The sequence below is a fragment of the Phoenix dactylifera genome, unplaced genomic scaffold (genome assembly GCF_009389715.1).
Source record: "Phoenix dactylifera cultivar Barhee BC4 unplaced genomic scaffold, palm_55x_up_171113_PBpolish2nd_filt_p 000407F, whole genome shotgun sequence".
NCBI lineage: Eukaryota > Viridiplantae > Streptophyta > Magnoliopsida > Arecales > Arecaceae > Phoenix > Phoenix dactylifera.
The window spans coordinates 282,567-309,455 of NW_024067848.1; positions in this window are offsets into that span (position 1 = coordinate 282,567).

Genomic DNA, 26,889 nt, shown 5'->3' on the forward strand with positions numbered 1-26,889 from the left:
GAGGACAAAAAGTACTTCTGCAGAACTAGCCGTTATGCTTCTGCCCGTGTTGGGGTCGACCCAACCTTTCCTAGGGTCGACTCAAACCACTGTTCATCAGACTTGGGATCGACTCAACTTTCACTGGGGTCGACCCAACTTTCACTGGGTTCGACTCATGCTACATTGGGGTCGGCCCTCTCAGGAAACACAGAACCTTATATTTCAGCCATTTTTCACTGGGGTCGACTCAACTCTTTTTGGGGTCGACTCAAGGTTCAGTGGGGTCGACTCAAGTTCCATTGGGGTCGACCCTCTCAAAGATTCCAGAGAGACATCTTTGAACGACACAGCCTTGGGTCGACTCATGCTCAGTTGGGGTCGACTCCATTAGGGTCGACACAAGCATTCGTGGGGTCGACTCAAGCATTCCTGGGGTCGACTCAATCTGGGGTCGACTCAAGAAAGGTTGGGGTCGGCCCTCTCAGTAAATTCCAGAGACTTGTTTTCTTGAGGCTTGAAGATGGGATCGACTCAAGCAAGCTTAGGGTCGACTCAACTACTGTTCATCCGTGCCATTTTTGCAGAAGTGTGCCTGATGGTTCCATGATGAGCCGGGGTCGACTCCATCAATCTTGGGATCGACTCATTCCACACTTTGCTGCAACTTAAGATTAGATTCATCCGTATAATCAATGAAATATACTTCAAGCAATTTTGAATGTATGCCATGGTATTGCTACTGTCACGCCCCCGCCTCTGCGAGGCACGTGAGGCACCTAGTGCCCACGTGGGGGCCACATGAGGGGGGAACACGGGGCTCCCCTGCCAGATATTGTCCGGTTCTGGGGCTTCACGCAAGCGTCCTTCACCCCTCTCCGGTTTTGTTTTCCACCCAAAACGCGTCTGCAGGATTAGGAGACACCCGCCTCATATGCCCAGGCTCTGGAACGAGTCTTTCCGATGTGGGACTATTGGGCCTCACACCCTTCCCACCATCGGACAAGAGTCGTCCTCAGCTCTGATACTGTTGGGAACCCGCCCATGCCGCTGATATTTTAAAAATTTTTCAGATGGCAGCGGAATCGGCATGCACGGGTTCGACGTTCATCGCATGAACGCTTGTTTCGAGACCTTTCGTAATTAGGTAAGAATTAAAGCTTTTAAAACAATAGGAAGATCAAATCTTCACCTTGCGCGGGTAGACGATCACCGCGAATCTGAATTCGTGGTTATGGGAGAGGGTTCGCTTGAAGCCGTTCAAATGTCCGGCCTCTACGGGTATCCACACGAAGTAGAGAACCGATCAAAGCTTTCTTGTCTTCCCGGGGTGCTAGCTCCCTTGCAAAGACTCCTTTGATGGCTGATCTCTTCTCTTTCTTTCAACTCTTGAAAGTGCTTGAGAGGAGGAAGAAGAAGGTTGAAGAAGAGGAAGAAGAAGAATCCCCACGCAGCCTTCTTTCTTTTCCCTGCGTTGGAAGGAAGAAGGGAGGAAGAGGATGCCGCCAACCTTTGGCCTTGGTCTTCCTTGCTTGCGGCTGATCACAAGAAGAGAGGAGAGGGAGGCTCACGGCAAGGAGAAGGAGGAGTTCTTCTATGCTTAGGGCGCCGGCCTCACACCTCCTTTTATAGCCATCTAGGGTTCCTACTAAGTAGGAGCCCTAGACATCTTTCCAAAGAGGGGGCGCCGGCCCCCTCTCTTGTGCCGCACCAATGGATCAAGGGGGAGGGGCTTGCGCCCCTCCCTCTTGGTAAACCCTAGTCCACATTAGGGTTTGCATTGCCCTAATGTGGTCAAGCCCTAATCCTATTAGGTTTAGCCCAAGGGTGAACCAATGGATCCAATCTAGGTAAGTCCTAATCCAATTAGAACTTGAATCAATTTTGACTCAATTGAACTCTTCAATCCTAATCCAATTAGGAGTCTTATTGATTCATTAGATTAATAATTAATTGTGACTTAAGAAACCCTAATCCATATTAGGATGTATTTAGTCCTAATCCAATTAGGATTAGATTTGAATCCGAAGTCCTAATCCAATTAGGATTCCTAGGAATCCTACTCCAAGTAGGAATCCGATTTAGATTCAAAATTCCTAATCTCATTAGGATTGAGGAATCCTATTCCAAGTAGGAATCCCAGTCCTAATCCAATTAGAACTCTAGGTATCCTACCCGAAGTAGGATTCTTGTTTCAAGTCCAATTAATTAATTCCTTTTTCCTTCTTCAACCTTTTATCAATCAAATTGATTTCTTGTGATTCCTAATCACGATTTCAACCATCGGATCGGTCAATACTTCTAGTGTGTGTGACCCCATAGGTTCTATTCTGAGTGGTAGTGAGATATATTGTGATCTCTATCACTATATCATTGAAAACTCCTTTCAATGGGTTGGAACGATTCCAACTCAACTCATTGGGGTTTATCGATCATCAAGATAATCCACCATCCACCAGTGACACCTAGCAGCATGTAGTGGCTACCCAGCAGAATGGAATGATGAACCTCTAGGTGCAGTTAACATGTGATACAGTCCTACTATCGTGGATCCCTACAGGACGGAGGTCATGGACAACTCGTCAAACCCCATCGTCTGTCATATGTCAAGATTTATTCGACTCGAGTTCGATAGTGAAAAACTCTTTCTCCACTTTACTGCCCCGGCCGAGGTCTTACGAACTCAGTCTTATAAATCACATAGGATCTCTCCTTATCTATCAAGGTCGATAGATTCCATATAGGTGCATACCCTACTCCTACAGTGAACTTACTGCAGCCAATCTACACTGCATGGACCCATATGGCTAGAGACCATGTATGTGTGCAGTCAAACTACAATAACCTCACTGTGAGTAGCCGAAGCACCGCAGGTCAAAGGACCAGTCACACTACTGCAACATCAAGCAAGTCACTGACGAGTGGATAGACATCCAAGTGACTTCTTGTATTGGTCACGCTCAGTACCCTTGTTCTCTAACAAGCACCTGCACTATCACTTCAGTGTCCCTACACTGTGGACTCAAGTCTCGTCCATCCAGAAGGAGAGTGATCTGTGCACTGATCGGATCGATCACCGTCCTCGTGATGATCCTTTGATCAGGAGCATTTAGAAATTAATCACCAATGATACATGGCTCAAATTCTCAACTCTTGAGAATATGTATCATCATCTTATTAATTTCTTGGACGATTCATAGACACATAAACAATATGAATGAAAAAAGATGCCTTTTATTTATTCAATAATAAATAGTCAAGTACAAAATTATGTCCCTAGAATCAACAATGTGTCAGCCAAATTGGCTTCTAGGGCATACATCTAACAATCTCCCACTTGCACTAAAGCCAATTGGTCATATATCTTAGGCCCATCTTCTCAAGGTGGGCTTCAGTCTTTTGCTGACTCAGCTGCTTAGTGAAAGGGTCTGCCACGTTATCCGCGGAGTCTACTCTGATGATCCTCCAAAAACCAAGAATAAATCTTTAGTTCTTCTCAAGTACTTAAGAATATTCTTCACAGCTGTCCAGTGTTCTTCACCTGGATTCGACTGATATCTGCTTGTGACACTCACAGCAAGAGCTATATCAGGTCGTGTACATAGCATGGCATACATGAGGCTTCCTATTGCCGATGCATAAGGAATCTTGCTCATGCGTTGAATCTCCTCAGGTGTGTTGGGGCACATCTTCTTGGAGAGATGAATTCCATGCCTTAGGGGTAAAAGACCCCTCTTGGAGTTTTCCATGCTGAACCTCTTCAGCACCTCCTCTATGTACATTTTCTGTGACAGGCCAAGCATCCTTTTAGATCTATCTCTATAGACCTTTATTCCCAAAATATAGGATGCTTCCCCAAGGTCTTTCATGGAGAATTCTTTTGACAACCAGACCTTGACCGAGGTTAGCATGGGAATATCATTCCCAATCAGGAGAATGTCATCTACGTACAGTACGAGAAAAACGACAGCACTCCCACTAACCTTTTTATAAACACATGGTTCCTCCTCGTTTTTGATGAAATCAAACGTTTTCATTGTATCATCGAAACGAGTGTTCCAACTCCGAGATGCTTGCTTTAGTCCATAGATGGACCTTTGCAGCTTGCAGACCTTGTGATCTCCATCACTGGAAGTAAAACCCAAAGGCTGTTCCATATAGATATCTTCATCAAGATATCCATTCAGGAAAGCAGTTTTCACATCCATCTGCCAGATTTCATAATCATGAAATGCTGCAATGGCAAGCAATGTTCGGATGGATTTTAGCATGGCTACAGGTGAAAAGGTCTCCTGATAGTCAATGCCTTCGCGCTGACTATACCCTTTCGCCACAAGCCTTGCCTTATAGGTCTCTACCTCTCCATCCGAACCTATCTTCCTTTTGTAGATCCATTTGCATCCAATAGGTACAATACCTTCTGGTGGATCTACTAAGGTCTAGACTTGGTTGGAATGCATGGAGTCTATCTCTGACTTCATAGCTTCCAGCCATTTCTCGGAATCGATATCAGATATCGCCTCGTTGTAGGTTTTGGGATCCTGTATGTGATCCCTATCCCCCACTAGGAACATTTCCTCTGTATCCTCTTCTAGTATACCTAAGTATCTATCGGGAGGATGGGAGACCCTACTAGATCTACGAGGTGGTTGAGGGACATCGTGTACTGGCTCCTTATGAATAGGTTCTATAGGATCCATGACTCGTTGCTTTTCAGAGACTTTCTCTTCAAGCTCAATTTTCCTCCCACTGCCTCTATCAAGGATAAACTGATTTTCCAAGAAGATGGCATGACGGCTCACAAACACATTGTGATCCTCTGAGACGTAAAAAATTGTATCCTAATGACTCTTTAGGATATCCTATAAAACGAGCACTTATGGTCCTAGCCTCTAACTTGTTCGCCTGTAGTCGCTTGACGTGGGCCGGACATCCCCAAATCTTGAGATGACCCAGACTTGGTTTCTTACCATGCCATATCTCATACGGTGTGGTAGGAACGGATTTAGAGGGAACTCTATTCAATAAATAAATCGCTGTGAGTAAGGCATCTCCCCAAAGGAACATAGGTAAATCAGTGAAGCTCATCATGGACCTGACCATATCCAATAGGGTCCGATTTCTCCTCTCTGACACCCCGTTGAGTTGAGGTGTACCCGGAGGTGTCCATTGTGAGACTATGCCGTTTTCTTTGAGATAGTCCCGGAATTCTCCACTAAGGTATTCTCCTCCTCGATCTGATCGAAGAGCCTTAAGAGGTTTTTCAGTTTGTTTTTCTACTTCATTCTTGAACTCTTTGAACTTTTCAAAGGATTCAGACTTGTGTCTCATAAGATACACATACCCATACCGTGAATAATCATCGGTAAAGGTAATGAAGTAAGAATAACGTCCCCTGGCTAGCACATCGAATGGGCCACATACATCTGTATGTACTAGGGTAAGTATTTCAGTGGTCCTCTCCCCATGTCCTACAAAGGGTAGTCTGGCCATCTTTCCTTGAAGACAGGACTCGCAAACTGGATATGACTCGGAAGTCAATGAGCCTAAGAGTCCATCTTTATCCATTTTGTTCATTCTATCTTCTCCAATATGGCCAAGTCTGAGGTGCCACAAATATCTTTGGTTTATCTCATCTCTGGATCTTTTGGATCCTTTGGCACTCACATCTTGCTCGGTAACATTCACAGATACATCCATATGTAAATGGTAGAGACTGTCAATCATAAAACCACGTGCGACTATTTTATTTCTCAAATAAATAGAACAGCAGTCTTTGTCAAATGTAAAAACATGACCTTCCTGTGCTAGACATGAAACAGAAATCAAATTTCTGCTAGCAACAGGTACATAATAGCAGTCTCTAAGTATTAAACTAAATCCAGACGGTAGTCGCAGATGGTAGGTGCCCACAGCCACAGCAGCAACTTTTGCCCCGTTGCCAACCCGAAGGGTTACCGCACCTTCCGCCAGCCTTCTACTTTCCTTTAGACCCTGCATGGTAGTGCACAAATGAGCACTAGAACCAGAATCTATAACCCAACTAGAAGTAGAAGAAACCGTTAGATTAGTTTCAATAATGAGCAAGTCTATACCTTCTGAAGGTGTGTCACCTTTCTTGTTCTTCAGGCTCTCGAGGTATGAAGGACAGTTTCTCTTCCAGTGGCCTTCGACATTGCAGTGGAAATATTTTCCTTTGTCGTTAGCCCTTTTCTTTTGAACTTCCTTCTTTGGCTTCTTGTCTTTCTTCTGCTTCTTTGCAGGCTTCTTTTTCTTCCAAGTAGACTTTCTCTTGGAACCAGAAGTCAACTCAGCAGCGAGGACATTGCCCCTTGAACCTTTCAAGGCTCCCTCAGCAGTTACCAACATGTTGATTAGTTCAGTCTTAGTGCATTCAATCTTATTCATGTGGTAGTTTACTATAAACTGACCAAATGAATCAGGAAGTGACTGTAGGATCAAATCCACTTGCAATTCCTTGTGCATGTCCATACCGAGCTTCTCAAGCTCCTCTAGGTCCTTGATCATGGTCAGACCGTGATCATGAACAGACTGCCCTTTGCGCATCTTCGCTTTGAAAAGCCTCTTGGACACTTCAAAACGAGCTGTGCGACTCTGCTCACCATACAACTCTTGTAGGTGTGCCAGTATGTCCCTAGCAGTCTTTATATTTTTATGCTGGCATTGGAGTTCATTAGACATAGATGCCATCATATAGCATTTTACTCTAATGTCATCGTCCAACCACTTTTTATGCATCTCACGCTGAACATCAGTGGGACGTGCTGGTAATGTGGGGATATCTGAATCGAGTATATAACCTATCTTCTCACAGTCCAAAACTATTTTGAGATTTCTAAGCCAGTCCTTGTAATTGGTTCCGGTCAGTCGGTTGGTCTCAAGAATACGGGTCAAAGGGTTTGAAGCCGACATTGTATCTGCAGAGAGTAAAGATTCTAGTTAGACTTTTGTACTTGATCCTAATCTGTCCTAAGGTCTTTTAGAACAAATATGACTCCTACTATTTTTTCGAATTCCTCACACTCCCCTGGTAGGAAAACGGAAATCCCACACGACTAGGATTTCTAGTGGGTACTGCGGTCCCACCAATTCACATGCCACCTCACCTAACAGTTATTGGTGACACATAGATGGATGAGTGTACAACTCTTGTACAATGCTTCTCAAGCATGTTGCAGTGCAACTTGGTCTCTAAGCCATGAAGACCTCACCTAACAGTTATTGGTCTCATTTCTTAGTTAAGTCAGACCCACTGTATAACCGTAGGAATAAAGTCGTCATTGGGTCCTCACCTAACAGTTATTGGTGCCCAACCCCACCTTTACCCTACAACATCTCATGTCTATAGAGAGGTCCAGCCCCCCAATGCAACTTGACCACTGTATCCAGCCGAGACAAGTCAACATCAGAAAGGCCTTAGCAGCTCTACTACAGTGGAAGACCTATTGACTTAATATTGGTTAATCAGGTCTTAGTGTTTGCAACTTGAGCCTTTCATAAGAGGTAATCGAACAATTGGCCAGGTAAGCAGGTGGGAGGCTCCCCTTACTCAGAGAGTAAGGTCCTAATTAAGTAACCACCTTTCATGTTTTCCTAGACACCAATTAGATCAATTAATCTAATATGACTTGCTCATGTCGGTTCACTCTCGACTTGATTGAGGAGGTTTTGATTTATGTCTCAATTGGGTTTGCTACATCACATGTAGACCTATCTACCCGACTCTCATTCACATCACATGCAAACGGCGCATTGCAGGCAGTTATAATCGCGGCAATAATTAAAGCTAAACTTTAACTAGGTGATGATCATGGATTCTAATTAGGTCGTATTACAAGCACATGCACATCAATTGATCAAGTGGTCTTCAACTCTTGAATTGGTTCCAAGCCTCCTTGATTCGATCCTTGATCAACCCTTGATCCCATCGCCATCAACCGCTTGGATCACCTTTCATCTCATGCCTTTGCTTCAACTTGATCGTTGATGTACATCACATCACAGAAATACAACCAGATGTAAAATAAAAATAAAAATAATTTACATCTCCTTTTAGGAGGCACGCAGGCCTCTCAAAACATCAAATAAGATGCATGCAAGCATCTGAAAAATTACATGACATCGCAGATCACATCGCAGGTCATTACATTTGATACCAAAAGGGGTTGAATCCTATGATCATCACCGTATGCTACAATTATAATTTTCAGATCTGAAACTTAACTGATTATATCATGACATAGGTCGCTGATCATGCTAATCATGATTCTAAACTTTGTAATCCCATTAACAATGCAATTAGAATCATCTTTTTATCACATGAAAATCAGCATGTAAAAAAAATCAGCACCCCTGAAAAATCTGCATGCAGAATTTTTCAGCATGCATGATCAATCAATTTTCAGATCTAATAAGCCTTTAGTTATTTAATTCTTACCTTAATCTACGAAGCCTAGGCTCTGATACCACTGTTGGGAACCCGCCCATGCCGCTGATATTTCAAAAATTTTTCAGATGGCAGCGGAATCGGCATGCACGGGTTCGACGTTCATCGCATGAACGCTTGTTTCGAGACCTTTCGTAATTAGGTAAGAATTAAAGCTTTTAAAACAATAGGAAGATCAAATCTTCACCTTGCGCGGGTAGACGATCACCGCGAATCTGAATTCGTGGTTATGGGAGAGGGTTCGCTTGAAGCCGTTCAAACGTCCGGCCTCTACGGGTATCCACACGAAGTAGAGAACCGATCAAAGCTTTCTTGTCTTCCCGGGGTGCTAGCTCCCTTGCAAAGACTCCTTTGATGGCTGATCTCTTCTCTTTCTTTCAACTCTTGAAAGTGCTTGAGAGGAGGAAGAAGAAGGTTGAAGAAGAGGAAGAAGAAGAATCCCCACGCAACCTTCTTTCTTTTCCCTGCGTTGGAAGGAAGAAGGGAGGAAGAGGATGCCGCCAACCTTTGGCCTTGGTCTTCCTTGCTTGCGGCTGATCACAAGAAGAGAGGAGAGGGAGGCTCACGGCAAGGAGAAGGAGGAGTTCTTCTATGCTTAGGGCGCCGGCCTCACACCTCCTTTTATAGCCATCTAGGGTTCCTACTAAGTAGGAGCCCTAGACATCTTTCCAAAGAGGGGGCGCCGGCCCCCTCTCTTGTGCCGCACCAATGGATCAAGGGGGAGGGGCTTGCGCCCCTCCCTCTTGGTAAACCCTAGTCCACATTAGGGTTTGCATTGCCCTAATGTGGTCAAGCCCTAATCCTATTAGGTTTAGCCCAAGGGTGAACCAATGGATCCAATCTAGGTAAGTCCTAATCCAATTAGAACTTGAATCAATTTTGACTCAATTGAACTCTTCAATCCTAATCCAATTAGGAGTCTTATTGATTCATTAGATTAATAATTAATTGTGATTTAAGAAACTCTAATCCATATTAGGATGTATTTAGTCCTAATCCAATTAGGATTAGATTTGAATCCGAAGTCCTAATCCAATTAGGATTCCTAGGAATCCTACTCCAAGTAGGAATCCGATTTAGATTCAAAATTCCTAATCTCATTAGGATTGAGGAATCCTATTCCAAGTAGGAATCCCAGTCCTAATCCAATTAGAACTCTAGGTATCCTACCCGAAGTAGGATTCTTGTTTCAAGTCCAATTAATTAATTCCTTTTTCCTTCTTCAACCTTTTATCAATCAAATTGATTTCTTGTGATTCCTAATCACGATTTCAACCATCGGATCGGTCAATACTTCTAGTGTGTGTGACCCCATAGGTTCTATTCTGAGTGGTAGTGAGATATATTGTGATCTCTATCACTATATCATTGAAAACTCCTTTCAATGGGTTGGAACGATTCCAACTCAACTCATTGGGGTTTATCGATCATCAAGATAATCCCTATGAGTCCCACCATCCACCAGTGACACCTAGCAGCATGTAGTGGCTACCCAGCAGAATGGAATGATGAACCTCTAGGTGCAGTTAACATGTGATACAGTCCTACTATCGTGGATCCCTACAGGACGGAGGTCATGGACAACTCGTCAAACCCCATCGTCTGTCATATGTCAAGATTTATTCGACTCGAGTTCGATAGTGAAAAACTCTTTCTCCACTGTGCATACTGCCCCGGCCGAGGTCTTACGAACTCAGTCTTATAAATCACATAGGATCTCTCCTTATCTATCAAGGTCGATAGATTCCATATAGGTGCATACCCTACTCCTACAGTGAACTTACTGCAGCCAATCTACACTGCATGGACCCATATGGCTAGAGACCATGTATGTGTGCAGTCAAACTACAATAACCTCACTGTGAGTAGCCGAAGCACCGCAGGTCAAAGGACCAGTCACACTACTGCAACATCAAGCAAGTCATTGACGAGTGGATAGACATCCAAGTGACTTCTTGTATTGGTCACGCTCAGTACCCTTGTTCTCTAACAAGCACCTGCACTATTACTTCAGTGTCCCTACACTGTGGACTCAAGTCTCGTCCATCCAGAAGGAGAGTGATCTGTGCACTGATCGGATCGATCACCGTCCTCGTGATGATCCTTTGATCAGGAGCATTTAGAAATTAATCACCAATGATACATGGCTCAAATTCTCAACTCTTGAGAATATGTATCATCATCTTATTAATTTCTTGGACGATTCATAGACACATAAACAATATGAATGAAAAAAAGATGCCTTTTATTTATTCAATAATAAATAGTCAAGTACAAAATTATGTCCCTAGAATCAACAATGTGTCAGCCAAATTGGCTTCTAGGGCATACATCTAACAGATACCACTAAAACCTTGTAGCTGATCAAATAAATCATCAATTAAAAATCCTAGCAGATGATGTGCCGAAGTCTGCATTTCGAACCAGGTATGGGCACTATGAATTTTTAGTTATGCCATTTGGACTAACCAATGCGCCAGCTGCTTTTATGGATCTGATGAACAGGATCTTTAAGCAGTATTTGGATCAGTTTGTTATTGTTTTCATTGATGATATACTGATCTATTCTAAGAGCAAAGAAGAACATGAAGATCACTTGAGAGTGGTATTACAGATTCTTCAGGAGAATAGATTATATACCAAACTGAGCAAATGTGATTTTTGGCTGGATAGTATTGCATTTCTTGGTCATGTAATCTCTAAAGAAGGGGTATCAGTGGACCCAAAGAAAATAGAGGCAGTGGTGCATTGGCCTCGTCCTACTAATGTCACTGAAATCAGAAGCTTCTTGGGTTTGGCTGGTTATTATAGAAGATTTGTGGAAGGATTCTCTCGGATCGCTACTCCTTTGACTCGTCTGACCCAGAAACGAGCAAAGTTTGTATGGAGTGAAGATTGTGAGCAAAGTTTTCAAGAGCTAAAGCAAAGGCTGGTATCTGCTCCTATTCTTACTTTGCCAACCAGTACTGGGGGTTTCATCATCTATAGTGATGCCTCCAAGAAAGGATTGGGCTGTGTACTAATGCAGAATGATAAAGTAGTAGCCTATGCCTCTAGACAGCTGAAGCCATATGAGCAGAACTATCCGACACATGATTTGGAGTTGGCAGCAGTGGTTTTTGCTTTGAAGATTTGGCGACATTATCTATATGGTGAGCCTTGTGAGGTTTTTACTGATCATAAAAGCCTAAAGTATATATTTACTCAGAAGGAATTAAACATGAGGCAAAGAAGATGGCTTGAGCTACTAAAAGATTATGATCTAAGCATCAAATATCATCCGGGAAAGGCTAATGTTGTGGCAGATGCTCTCAGTAGGAAGTCAGCAGTGGGCTCCATATCTTTGCTTACCACTCAGAAGCAGATTTTGAAAGATTTTGATATGATGCAGATCGAGGTGATTACCAAGGGTGCTGGAAGTATGTTGGCTAGTTTGTTGGTGCAACCTACCTTGATAGAAAGAAAAAAAGCTGCTCAACAGACAGATGCACATTTATGTCAGCTTAGAAATGATGTGGAGAGAGGGTTACGACCCGAACTCCGAATCCACCCAGATGGTACTCTGCGTTTTGGCAGTAGATTATGTGTGCCCAAGGATGCTGATCTAAAAAGAGAGATTCTGGAGGAAGCTCATCAGTCTCGTTTCTCTATTCATCCCGACAGCACTAAAATGTATAGAGATTTACAGGAACATTTCTGGTGGAACGGCATGAAGAGAGAGATAGCAGGATTTGTAGCTCGGTGTTTGGTATGTCAGCAAGTAAAAGCTGAGCATCAGAGGCCGGCTGGTTTGCTAGAACCACTAGAGATTCCAGAGTGGAAATGGGAGCACATTACTATGGATTTTGTTACTGGGCTTCCAGGGACAGTAAGAAGGAATGATGCAGTGTGGGTGATTGTTGATCGCCTCACGAAGTCAGCTCACTTTTTACCCTTTAGGGTTGGCACTTCACTTGACAGGCTGGCTCGGAGGTATATTGATGATATTGTGCGCTTACATGGGGTACCAGTAAGCATTGTATCTGATCGGGACCCCCGCTTTGTATCTGAATTTTGGAGAAGCTTCCAAACTGCTATGGGCACTGATCTGAGACTCAGCACTGCTTATCACCCTCAGACTGACGGTCAGTCAGAGAGGACGATCCAAACCCTGGAGGATATGCTGCGAACTAGTACTGTTGATCTGGGAGGTTGCTGGGATGATCATATATCACTAGTGGAGTTTGCTTACAATAATAGTTATCATTCTAGCATCCAGATGGCACCTTATGAAGCCTTGTATGGAAGAAAATGTCGGTCTCCTCTACATTAGGATGATGTTGGAGAGAAGAAGTTGTTGGGCCCTGAATTAGTTCAGAGTGCTAGGGAGAAGATTCTACTGATCAGGAAAAGGCTCAAGGCAGCTCAAGATAGACAGAAAAGCTGGGCAGATAAGAAAAGAAGAGAAGTGAAATTTCAGGAGGGGGACTTTGTATTCTTAAAAGTTTCACCCTCGAAAGGTGTTACAAGATTTGGAAGACATAGTAAATTGAATCCTCGCTACATTGGACCCTTTGAGATTCTTTCTAGAGTAGGGGAGGTTGCTTACAGACTGGCTTTGCCACCAGAGTTATCCAGTGTGCATAATGTCTTTCACGTTTCTCTTCTACGGAGATACATTCCTGATCCCAGCCATATAGTACAGCACGAGCCCCTGCAGATTGATAGAGACCTGATTTATGAAGAGTATCCTTTACGCATCATTGATCATAAGGAGCAGGTCCTGAGGCGACGTATCATCCCCTATGTGAAAGTTCAGTGGAGCAACCATTCGGAGAGAGAGGCCACATGGGAACTTGAGGAGGATATGCGAGTAAGACATCCGCAACTTTTTGAGAATACAGGTATGTAAATTTCGAGGACGAAATTCTAATAAGGAGGGGAGAATGTGATAACCGCCCCACTCCCAAGAGAAACGGAGGGGGGGGCAATACACCATCGTGCAGGCGTTCGTAACGCCTGATGGTGGGCGGTTACAACCGTCCGCCTTCCCCAGTGATCGAGGCTACAAGAAGCCCCGATCGGCTACCATTTCACCACCAGTTCATCCTCCTCCTCCACTGTTTGTCTCCCTCTCTCACAACCCTCTCCGGTTGGCAGGACCTGGTGTTGGACCCGCGCCGCCGGAGCAGAAGGCCGCATCGCCGGGGTAGGAGGCGGACGACCACCTTCAGATCGGGTAAGCTCTAATTCTTGTTCTCTACAAATTATGCTTTGTAGAGTAGATTTAGAACAAAATAAAAATTAAAACGGGAAGGGAAGAAGAGGGAAGAAAGAGAGATGAAGAAGGGGAGGCAGACCGCGGCTACCGAGGCTGCCATAGGCGCAGCTGGTGCCGCCGGCCTCAAGCCGGCCCTCTCCCGAGCCGATCCCCCTTCACGGGAGAAGGAAGGGGGAGCAGATAAAAAAAAAAAAAAAAGAGACTTACCAGTGGGTGATCCGCAGCCGTAACCGCGGGCGCCGGCCTCGGCCACGGGCCGCGGGTTGTCGGCCGTGGGACGCGGGTCGCCGGCAGCGGGACGCAGACACGGCCGCGGGCCGCCGAAGCGGCCTTGGGCATGGCCACGGGCACGACCGCAGGCACGGCCGCAGGCGCGACCGTGGGCACCGCAAGCCGGCCGCCGGGCGCCGTCGGCTGCTGCCCGTTCCTCCCAAGCCTCCCGAGCTCGCCCTCCTCCCTCCATGGGAGAAGAAATGGGAAGAAAGGGGGAAGGAGAAATCGGGAGAAGAGAAGAGGAGGAGAAGAAAAAGAAAGAAAAAAAAATGGGAGAAGAAGCTTCGGGAAGGAAGAAGGGAGAAAAAGAAGAAAAGAAGAAAAAGAAAAGAAAAAGAAAAGAAAAGGAAAGAAAAGAAAAAAAAAAAAAAGAGAGAGACCCTTAACGGGTCCGACCTAACGGGTCTGATCCGAGTACGGGTCCGAACCCGTTAGGCCCAAATAAAAGAAAAGAAAAATGGGTTTAGCCAAATTTGACTAAAACCGAGCCCAGTCAGATTGGGCTAAGTCCGGACGAACCCAAACTATAAATTGGGTTAAATCCGAACCAAATTAAGCCCAATTGAGTTAGGTCTGAACCTAATTAAACTGAGTTAGTCTCAGCAGACCTAAATTGAATATGAATCAAGCCCAATTCAAAACCAGTTTAACTAAATTGAGATCGAATTGACTTTGGGCTGACCCTGACTCAAGCCTAGATGAGCCACATTGACCCTAGACCAAAATTAAACCTAATTGGACTTGAAATTGAGCCCAATAACATAATCAGAAGACCAAATTGACCCGATAGGGCTAGACCCAATCAAGAACCGAGCCCAATTCTTTAATTAAAGACCCAATTGACTTACGTGAACCCAGTCTGGTTCTAAATCGAGGCCAAGGGCTCTAAATTAGGTAAATTGGACTTGAGATCCAAGCAAGTAAATTCATGTTATGATAAATTAGAAAATTATGAAATAAATAGAGAAAAATATGACCCCTATGTGATTTATTTAGGTGATCAAGGATTTGTCACCCGGACGTAAGAAATTGGAAAGCATATTGCTGTAAGTAACCTTGGCACTGATCTTAAAGTTTTTAAATTACTGTTTATTCATCATTATGAAAATGTATTCTTATGATATATTTTCCTCAAAATTAGGATCAAGTATATGATTGCATGTGATACATGAATTTGATTAAAGAGCATCCTTCATGAATATTTGATGATGTATGAGTTATGAAATTATGATTATGTTAGACTGCATGAAAAATGATATTTGAGGCATGTTTATACATTTTAAATTATATAATGCCATTTATCATTTTCAAACCTATTTATGATGATTATGATTTATGAAAGAAAAAGAATATGATTTATGAACTCTTAGATAGCTATGACCACCTCTAGAAATAGAGGCTAGTCGACACCCTGGAGCTAGCATCCAAAGAATAACAGGCCCTCTGCCAACGGGTTAAAGTTGGTAACGAATAATAGAATTAGTCGACTAAGATTAACAGGCCCTGTCACGGGATTATAGTGACCATAGCAGCACATCCGTCTGAGAGTATGTTTTATAAAGTATGGATAAATGGCAATATTTTTATATGACTTGCATTATCATGATTATGAATTTTTATGGATAGAACATGCATTGCTTTATGACCTGATTTGTGTATATCATCTATAAAATGTTTTATTTTACATCAACGGTTGGCTTTTTAATCACTGCATTGGCATAATTGTACTTGATCCAATAAGATAGTACCTGGTTACTTACTGAGCTGTGTAGCTCATACCTTTTTATCTACTTTTTTTCCTACAGATGATTAAGACCACTAGGAGCAGGGAGCTTGGTGTTATTCAGGGTTGGGGTAATTGAAAATGTTATGTAATAATCAGATTTTAGAAGCTCTGTACTGTTCCAACTTCTTCACTAATGTTATGACATTAGTAAATGAAACTATTTATTTTTATTATGAAATTTTATGTGGCTTCGTGTTATTGTGTGCATAAGATAGCAATAGCACGGCCGTGTCATGATCCGGATTTGGGGCGTGACAGCTACATACTCTTAACAATGAAAATTACTATTGTCCCCTTAAGAGTACGTTTCACTTGAAACTTTGCCGAATTAGAATTCAGAATTCACTATCTCTTTTCTATCGCAAATTTTATCTCATTATTAATCGTTGAAATACATCTTGATCTCATTCTTTTAATGTACCAAAAGTGTCGAACTCAGTATTGATGTATCAAATTAACTTGTAGTATTTAATTAGATATTTCCTCAATGGTTGTGTTAATCATCAAAATAACACTATCATCCTCAATCTCTCCCTTTTTGATGATTACAAAATATTGAGTATGAGCAGATTGATACTTATCTTAAAATTAGTTTTAGAAGAGCTCAAGTTGCTGATTTTCAGCTTTTCAAATTTGAGAGTGTAGTCTCCCCCTTTTTCATCCAAATATTGCTAATTTAAACTTTTGATTTTCTCCCTCTTTCTTTTATATTTGGTTAAAGATGAAACTTCAAAAAATTGAGATAAAGTAAGAGTTTCAGATTATGTATCGAGGTATGAGAGGTATGTGCCAAATTCTGAAATTTGATTGAAATTTTAGACTTTAAAATTTTCATTATTACATATTGCTCCCCCATAAGTGTATATTATCTCCTATTATATTTTTCAACCTCGTTTGTCAACTTATTGCAACTTCTTTCTTTCCTTGCTTCTCCTCCTTTTTGTTATCATCAAATAGGTGCATGGCAATAGATAAGTCGACGCAGTAAATAATAAACAGTCAAATTTTACTGATCAATATGGAATATTGTAGTACATTAACGCCAAAAATACAATGTTCTTCAATCAAAGTGCAAAGTACATGAACTACACAAAATACATATGAGAACTAGATAAATCCTAGGCACTAATCATAATGCTAACATCAGCCTAGGGGGTATCTAATGGCTATGATCTAGTCCCCATCCTCCTAGCATAAGTAGCGAGAGGAGGTCGAGCCTGATGGAACTGAGTCTGGCGTGGACCTCGCTGAGCTGGATGACTCTATGCTGAAACCTCTGACTCAGCTGCTCGGGGCACAGATGGACCATGAGCCTCTCTCTCTCTTCGTAATGCTCCCACCTCCTCTCTGAGGTCGCTAAGCTCAGCAGTCATAATGTCCATCCTGCTCGTCAATCCGTCAGAGAACTTTTGCAGAACTAGCCGTTACGCTTCTGCCCGTGCTGGGGTCGACCCAACTTTTCCTGGGGTCGACTCAAACCACTGTTCATCAGACTTGGGATCGACTCAACTTTCACTAGGGTCGACCCAACTTTCACTGGGGTCGACTCATGCTACATTGGGGTCGGCCCTCTCAGGAAACACAGAACCTTATATTTCAGCCATTTTTCACTGGGGTCGACTCAAGGTTCAGTAGGGTCGACTCAAGTTCCATTGGGGTCGACCCTCTCAGGGATTCCAGAGAGACATCTTTGAACGACACAGCCTTGGGGTCGACTCATGCTCAGTTGGGGTCGACTTCATTGTGGTCGACACAAGTATTCTTGGGGTCGACTCAAGCATTCCTGGGGTCGACTCAAGAATGGTTGGGGTCGGCCCTCTCAGTAAATTCCAGAGACTTGTTTTCTTGAGGCTTGAAGATGGGGTACTCAAGCAAGCTTAGGGTCGACTCAACTACTGTTCATCGGTGCCATTTTTGCAGAAGTATGCCTGATGGTTCCATGATGTGCCGGGGTCGACTCCATCAATCTTGGGGTCGACTCATTCCACACTTTGCTGTAACTTAAGATTAGATTCATCCGTATAATCAATGAAATATACTTCAAGCAATTTTGAATGTATGCCATGGTATTGCTACATACTCTTAACAGTGAAAATTACTATTGTCCCTTTAAGAGTATGTTTCACTTGAAACTTTGCCGAATTAGAATTTAGAATTCACTATCTCTTTTCTATCGCAAATTTTATCTCATTATTAATCATTGGAATACATCTTGATCTCATTCTTTTAATGTACCAAGAGTGTCGAACTCAGTATTGATGTATCAAATTAACTTGTAGTATTTAATTAGATATTCCCTCAATGGTTGTGTTAATCATCAAAATAACACTATCATCCTCAATCTCCCCCTTTTTGATGATTGCAAAATATTGAGTATGAGCAGATTGATACTTATATTAAAATTAGTTTTGGAAGAGCTCAAGTTGCTGATTTTCAGCTTTTCAAATTTGAGAGTGTGGTCTCCCCCTTTTTCATCCAAATATTGCCAATTTAAACTTTTGATTTTCTTCCCCTTTCTTTTATATTTGGTTAAAGATGAAACTTCAAAAATTTGACATAAAGCAAGAGTTTCAGATTATGTATCGAGGTATGAGAGGTATGTGCCAAATTCTGAAATTTGATTGAAATTTTAGACTTTAAAATTTTCATTATTACATATTGCTCCCCCTTAAGTGTATATTATCTCCTATTATATTTTTCAACCTCGTTTGTCAACTTATTGCAACTTCTTTCTTTCCTTGCTTCTCCCCCTTTTTGTTATCATCAAATAGGTGCATGGCAATAGATAAGTCGACGCAGTAAATAATAAACAGTCAAGTTTTACTGATCAATATGGAACATTGCAGTACATTAACGCCAAAAATACAATGTTCTTCAATCAAAGTGCAAAGTACATGAACTACACAAAATACATATGAGAACTAGATAAATCCTAGGCACTAATCATAATGCTAACATCAGCCTAGGGGGTATCTAATGGCTATGATCTAGTCCTCATCCTCCTAGCATAAGTAGCGAGAGGAGGTCGAGCCTGATGGAACTGAGTCTGGCGTGGACCTCGCTGAGCTGGATGACTCTGTGCTGAAACCTCTGACTCAGCTGCTCGGGGCACAGATGGACCATGAGCCTCTCTCTCTCTTCGTAATGCTCCCATCTCCTCTCTGAGGTCGCTAAGCTCAGCAGTCATAATGTCCATCCTGCTTGTCAATCCGTCAGAGAACTTCTGCAGAAGTAGCCATTATGCTTCTGCCTGTGCTGGGGTCGACCCAACTTTTTCTGGGGTTGACTCAAACCACTGTTCATCAGACTTGGGATCGACTCAACTTTCACTAAGGTCGACCCAACTTTCACTGGGGTAGACTCATGCTACATTGGGGTCGGCCCTCTCAGGAAATACAGAAACTTATGTTTCAGCCAATTTTCACTGGGGTCGACTCAACTCTTTTTGGGGTCGACTCAAGGTTCAGTGGGGTCGACTCAAGTTCCATTGGGGTCGACCCTCTCAGGGATTCTAGAGAGACATCTTTGAACGACACAGCCTTGGGGTCGACTCATGCTCAGTTGGGGTCGACTCCATTGGGGTCGACTCAACTCTTTTTGGGGTCGACTCAAGGTTCAGTGGGGTCGACTCAAGTTCCATTGGGGTCGACCCTCTCCGGGATTCCAGAGAGACATCTTTGAACGACACAGCCTTGGGGTCGACTCATGCTCAGTTGGGGTCGACTCCATTGGGGTCGACTCAACTCTTTTTGGGGTCGACTCAAGGTTCAGTGGGGTCGACTCAAGTTCCATTGGGGTCGACCCTCTCAGGGATTCCAGAGAGACATCTTTGAACGACACAGCCTTGGGAACGACACAAGCATTCCTGGGGTCGACTCAAGCATTCCTAGGGTCGACTCAATCTGGGGTCGACTCAAGAATGGTTGGGATCGGCCCTCTCAGTAAATTCTAGAGACTTGTTTTCTTGAGGCTTGAAGATGGGGTACTCAAGCAAGCTTAGGGTCGACTCAACTACTGTTCATCCGTGCCATTTTTGCATAAGTATGCCTGATGGTTCCATGATGTGCCGGGGTCGACTCCATCAACCTTGGGGTCGACTCATTCCACACTTTGCTGCAACTTAAGATTAGATTCATCCGTATAATCAATGAAATATACTTCAAGCAATTTTGAATGTATGCCATGGTATTGCTACATACTCTTAACAATGAAAATTACTATTGTCCCCTTAAGAGTATGTTTCACTTGAAACTTTGCCAAATTAGAATTTAGAATTCACTATCTCTTTTCTATCGCAAATTTTATCTCATTATTAATCATTGAAATACATCTTGATCTCATTCTTTTAATCTACCAAGAGTGTCGAACTCAGTATTGATGTATCAAATTAACTTGTAGTATTTAATTAGATATTCCCTCAATGGTTTTGTTAATCATCAAAATAACACTATCATCCTTATCTCTCCCTTTTTGATGATTACAAAATATTGAGTATGAGCAGATTGATACTTATCTTAAAATTAGTTTTAGAAGAGCTCAAGTTGCTGATTTTCTGCTTTTCAAATTTGAGAGTGTAGTCTCCCCCTTTTTCATCCAAATATTGCTAATTTAAACTTTTGATTTTCTCCCCCTTTCTTTTATATTTGGTTAAAGATGAAACTTCAAAAATTTGACATAAAGCAAGAGTTTCAGATTATGTATCGAGGTATGAGAGGTATATGCCAAATTCTAAAATTTGATTGAAATTTTAGACTTTAAAATTTTCATTATTACATATTGCTCCCCCTTAAGTGTATATTATCTCCTATTATATTTTTCAACCTCGTTTGTCAACTTATGGCAACTTCTTTCTTTCCTTGCTTCTCTCCCTTTTTGTTATCATCAAATAGGTGCATGGCAATAGATAAGTCGACGCAGTAAATAATAAACAGTCAAGTTTTACTGATCAGTATGGAACATTGCAGTACATTAACGCCAAAAATACAATGTTCTTCAATCAAAGTGCAAAGTACCCGAACTACACAAAATACATATGAGAACTAGATAAATCCTAGGCACTAATCATAATGCTAACATCAGCCTAGGGGGTATCTAATGGCTATGATCTAGTCCTCATCCTCCTAGCATAAGTAGCGAGAGGAGGTCGAGCCTGATGGAACTAAGTCTGGCATGGACCTCGCTGAGCTGGATGACTCTGTGCTGAAATCTCTGACTCAGCTGCTCGGGGCACAGATGGACCATGAGCCTCTCTCTGTCTTCGTATTGCTCCCACCTCCTCTCTGAGGTCGCTAAGCTCAACAGTCATAATGTCCATCCTGCTTGTCAATCCGTCAGAGAACTTCTGCAGAACTAGCCGTTATGCTTCTACCTGTGCTGGGGTCGACCCAACTTTTTCTGGGGTTGACTCAAACCACTGTTCATCAGACTTGGGATCGACTCAACTTTCACTAAGGTCGACCCAACTTTCACTGGGGTGGACTCATGCTACATTGGGGTCGGCCCTCTCAGGAAATACAGAAACTTATGTTTCAGCCAATTTTCACTGGGGTCGACTCAACTCTTTTTGGGGTCGACTCAAGGTTTAGTGGGGTCGACTCAAGTTCCATTGGGGTCGACCCTCTCAGGGATTCCAGAGAGACATCTTTGAACGACACAGCCTTGGGGTCGACTCATGCTCAGTTGGGGTCGACTCCATTGGGGTCGCCTCAACTCTTTTTGGGGTCGACTCAAGGTTCAGTGGGGTCGACTCAAGTTCCATTGGGGTCGACCCTCTCAGGGATTCTAGAGAGACATCTTTGAACGACACAGCCTTGGGGTCGACTCATGCTCAGTTGGGGTCGACTCCATTGGGGTCGACACAAGCATTCCTGGGGTCGACTCAAGCATTCCTAGGGTCGACTCAATCTGGGGTCGACTCAAGAATGGTTGGGGTCGGCCCTCTTAGTAAATTCTAGAGACTTGTTTTCTTGAGGCTTGAAGATGGGGTACTCAAGCAAGCTTAGGGTCGACTCAACTACTGTTCATCCGTGCCATTTTTGCAAAAGTATGCCTGATGGTTCCATGATGTGCCGGGGTCGACTCCATCAATCTTAGGGTCGACTCATTCCACACTTTGCTGCAACTTAAGATTAGATTCATCCGTATAATCAATGAAATATACTTCAAGCAATTTTGAATGTATGCCATGGTATTGCTACATACTCTTAACAATGAAAATTACTATTGTCTCCTTAAGAGTACGTTTCACTTGAAACTTTGCCGAATTAGAATTTAGAATTCACTATCTCTTTTCTATCGCAAATTTTATCTCATTATTAATCATTGAAATACATCTTGATCTCATTCTTTTAATCTACCAAGAGTGTCGAACTCAGTATTGATGTATCAAATTAACTTGTAGTATTTAATTAGATATTCCCTCAATGGTTGTGTTAATCATCAAAATAACACTATCATCCTAAATCTCTCCCTTTTTGATGATTGCAAAATATTGAGTATGAGCAGATTGATACTTATCTTAAAATTAGTTTTAGAAGAGCTCAAGTTGCTGATTTTCAGCTTTTCAAATTTGAGAGTGTAGTCTCCACCTTTTTCATCCAAATATTGCCAATTTAAACTTTTGATTTTCTCCCCCTTTCTTTTATATTTGGTTAAAGATGAAACTTCAAAAATTTGACATAAAGCAAGAGTTTCAGATTATGTATCGAGGTATGAGAGGTATGTGCCAAATTCAGAAATTTGATTGAAATTTTAGACTTTAAAATTTTCATTATTACATATTGCTCCCCCTTAAGTGTATATTATCTCCTATTATATTTTTCAACCTCGTTTGTCAACTTATGGCAACTTCTTTCTTTCCTTGCTTCTCTCTCTTTTTGTTATCATCAAATAGGTGCATGGCAATAGATAAGTCGACGCAGTAAATAATAAACAGTCAATTTTTACTGATCAATATGGAACATTGCAGTACATTAACGCCAAAAATACAATGTTCTTCAATCAAAGTGCAAAGTACCTGAACTACACAAAATACATATGAGAACAAGATAAATCCTAGGCACTAATCATAATGCTAACATCAGCCTAGGGGGTATCTAATGGCTATGATCTAGTCCTCATCCTCCTAGCATAAGTAGCGAGAGGAGGTCGAGCCTGATGGAACTGAGTCTGGCATAGACCTTGCTGAGCTGGATGACTCTGTGCTGAAACCTCTGACTCAGCTGCTCGGGGCACAGATGGACCATGAGCCTCTCTCTGTCTTCGTATTGCTCCCACCTCCTCTCTGAGGTCGCTAAGCTCCGCAGTCATAATGTCCATCCTGCTCGTCAATCCGTTAGAGAACTTCTACAGAACTAGCCGTTATGCTTCTGTCCGTGTTGGGGTCGACCCAACCTTTTCTGGGGTCGACTCAAACCACTGTTCATCAGACTTGGGATCGACTCAACTTTCACTAGGGTCGACCCAACTTTCACTGGGGTAGACTCATGCTACGTTGGGGTCGGCCCTCTTAGAAAACACAGAACCTTATATTTCAGCCATTTTTCACTGGGGTCGACTCAACTCTTTTTGGGGTCGACTCAAGGTTCAGTGGGGTCGACTCAAGTTCCATTGGGGTCGACCCTCTCAGGGATTCCAGAGAGACATCTTTGAACGACACAGCCTTGGGGTCGACTCATGCTCAGTTGGGGTCGACTCCATTGGGGTCGACACAAGCATTCCTGGGGTCGACTCAAGCATTCCTAGGGTCGACTCAATCTGGGGTCGACTCAAGAAAGGTTGGGGTCGGCCCTCTTAGTAAATTCCAGAGACTTGTTTTCTTGAGGCTTGAAGATGGGGTCGACTCAAGCAAGCTTAGGATCGACTCAACTACTGTTCATCCGTGCCATTTTTGCAGAAGTGCGCCTGATGGTTCCATGATGTGCCGGGGTCGACTCCATCAATCTTGGGGTCGACTCATTCCACACTTTGCTGCAACTTAAGATTAGATTCATCCATATAATCAATGAAATATACTTCAAACAATTTTGAATGTATGCCATGGTATTGCTACATACTCTTAACAACGAAAATTACTATTGTCCCCTTAAGAGTACGTTTCACTTGAAACTTTGCCGAATTAGAATTTAGAATTTACTATCTCTTTTCTATTGCAAATTTTGTCTCATTATTAATCATTGAAATACGTCTTGATCTCATTCTTTTAATGTACCAAGAGTGTCGAACTCAGTATTGATGTATCAAATTAACTTGTAGTATTTAATTAGATGTTCCCTCAATAGTTGTGTTAATCATCAAAATAACACTATCATCCTCAATCTCCCCCTTTTTGATGATTACAAAATATTGAGTATGAGCAGATTGATACTTATCTTAAAATTAGTTTTAGAAGAGCTCAAGTTACTGATTTTCAGCTTTTCAAATTTGAGAGTGTAGTCTCCCCCTTTTTCATCCAAATATTGCCAATTTAAACTTTTGATTTTCTCCCCCTTTTTTTTATATTTGGTTAAAAATGAAACTTCAAAAATTGGAGATAAAGCAAGAGTTTCAGATTATGTATCGAGGTATAAGAGGTATGTGCCAAATTCTGAAATTTGATTGAATTTTCAGACTTTAAAATTTTCATTATTACATATTGCTCCCCCTTAAGTGTATATTATCTTCTATTATATTTTTCAACCTCGTTTGTCAACTTATTGCAACTTTTTTCTTTCCTTGCTTCTCCCCCTTTTTGTTATCATCAAATAGGTGCATGGCAATAGATAAGTCGACGCAATAAATAATAAACAGTCAAGTTTTACTGATCAATATGGAACATTGTAGTACATTAACGCCAAAAATACAATGTTCTTCAATCAAAGTGCAAAGTACATAAACTACACAAAATACATATGAGAACTAGATAAATCCTAGTCACTAATCATAATGCTAACATCAGCCTAGGGGGTATCTAATGGCTATGATCTAGTCCTCATCCTCCTAGCATAAGTAGCGAGAGGAGGTCGAGCCTAATGGAACTGAGTCTGGCGTGGACCTTGCTGAGCTGGATGACTCTGTGCTGAAACCTCTGACTCAGCTGTACGGGGCACAGATGGACCATGAGCCTCTCTCTCTCTCTTCATAATGCTCCCACCTCCTCTCTGAGGTCGCTAAGCTCAGCAGTCATAATGTCCATCCTGCTCGTCAATCCGTCAGAGAGAGTCCTCACCTGAGCTGACACGAGCTCAGTCATCTTACTCCAAAAATCCTCTGTGCACCCCGTGGGTGTGGATGACGAAGGTCCAGCGTCTGAAGGTGCTGTAGGATGATCCGCAGGTTCCTCAGCCTCCGGGATGGGATCTCCAACCTCTGGTGCATCACCCTTTGGTGCATCACCCTCTGGTGCATGTATCCCTGCTCCTGCACGCACCCACTGCCCGTCCACTTTCTCATAACCCATGCGAACTAGGGACCGTGCAGTGTAAGTGTCAGTGAATAGTAGATGCCTGGATATCTCTCCCTCCACAGATATGTCATGCTGTCTGAATATCAGGGTGAGTATCATACCATAGGGCAAAGAGACTCTCGATTTGCATATGGCCTCTCGCATCTGCCTGATCATCATAGCTGGAAGATTTAGGAGAATGCCCTGAATGACATGCTCCATAATGACCATGTCTCGCTCAGATATGTGATCGAATCTCCCACTCTTCGGAAACAATATCCGACCTATGAAGTTATGCAACAACCTCATCTCAGCTGATAGAGAGCTAGCTACTAAATTTTCTGAATAATCAAAATTCTCTCTCAAAAAAATTAGCTGTAGAGCTCTCAACTTACTTTCTGGTCTTTCCGGTGTAGCTCCTTCGCAGGGGAGATGAAGGAACTCACTCAGACTTGCTTCTGAAACCCTAACCCTTACACCTCGGACCTTAGATACAAGTCCTCCCATTCCAACTTTTAGGAAGGCATAGAACTCACGAACCAAGCCCGGGTAGGTCACCAAATCTAGGGAGCAAAGATACTCCCATCCTTGCCTTCGGATCCAATCCCCCAAACGGAATCCTTCTTGATCCAAAAATTCGGAGTGGATCCTTCTCTCCGTGGTAACCGATCTTCCCGCATATTTTGCAAGTTGAACTGAAGGGGAAGGAGGTGGAGGAGGCTCTGCACGTGTCTCACCTTGTGGAGGCACTGTAGACGAGTCCCTAGCATGCCTATCGACAATGGTTGGCCGTGAGACTCTTCCGGATTGCTAAGCAACGGCTCGCTTGGGTCCCATTCCTTCCAAGATCTTGATCTAACGGCTTGGGGAAGAAATCTAGCACTATTTGGAGATGATTGAAAGGGATTGAAAAGTGGAAAATAGGGTTTTAGGAAGAGGACAGATGAAACAATGCCCTAATAAAGCTCACGGGTCCCTCTTTTAAAAATAGGGTCCCACCGTTGGGTCGACCCTAGTTCAGAAAATTTTCTTTCTCTTCCTTTCCTTTTAAAAATTCTTCCTTTCCTCCAATCCTTACAAGTTCTTTATGGGACAATGATACATGAGTAAGGAATCTATAGATGACTAGTTTGACTAATGTTTCATGGGTTTTTCGAAATGGGAGGAGAGTATCATGAGATAATTTGCTCCTTTTTATATCTCCTTAATCAAAAGGATCACATATGCCTAATTCCCTCCTAAGCATGCAAAATCTATCTTCACTTAAAGGTTTTGTGAATATGTCAGCTAATTATTTCTCAGTACATACATGCTCAATACATATGTTTCCATTTTGCACATGATCTCTAATGAAATGATATCTTATTTCAATGTGTTTGGCTTTAGAGTGCTGAACCGGATTTTTAGTAAGGTTAATGGCACTAGTGTTATCACACTTTATAGGAATGTTGTCAAGTTTAATTCCATAGTCCTCTAGTTGTTGCTTGAGCCATAGTACTTGAGCACAGCAACTCCCGGTAGCTATATATTCGGCCTCAGCCGTTGACAATGCTACCAAATTCTGCTTTTTGCTAAACCATAATACTAAGTTATTTCCTAAAAATTGACATGTTCCACTAGTGCTCTTCCTATCTAATTTGCAACCAGCAAAATCTGCATCAGAATATGCAAGTAAATCTAGATAGGAGTCTCTAGAGTACCAT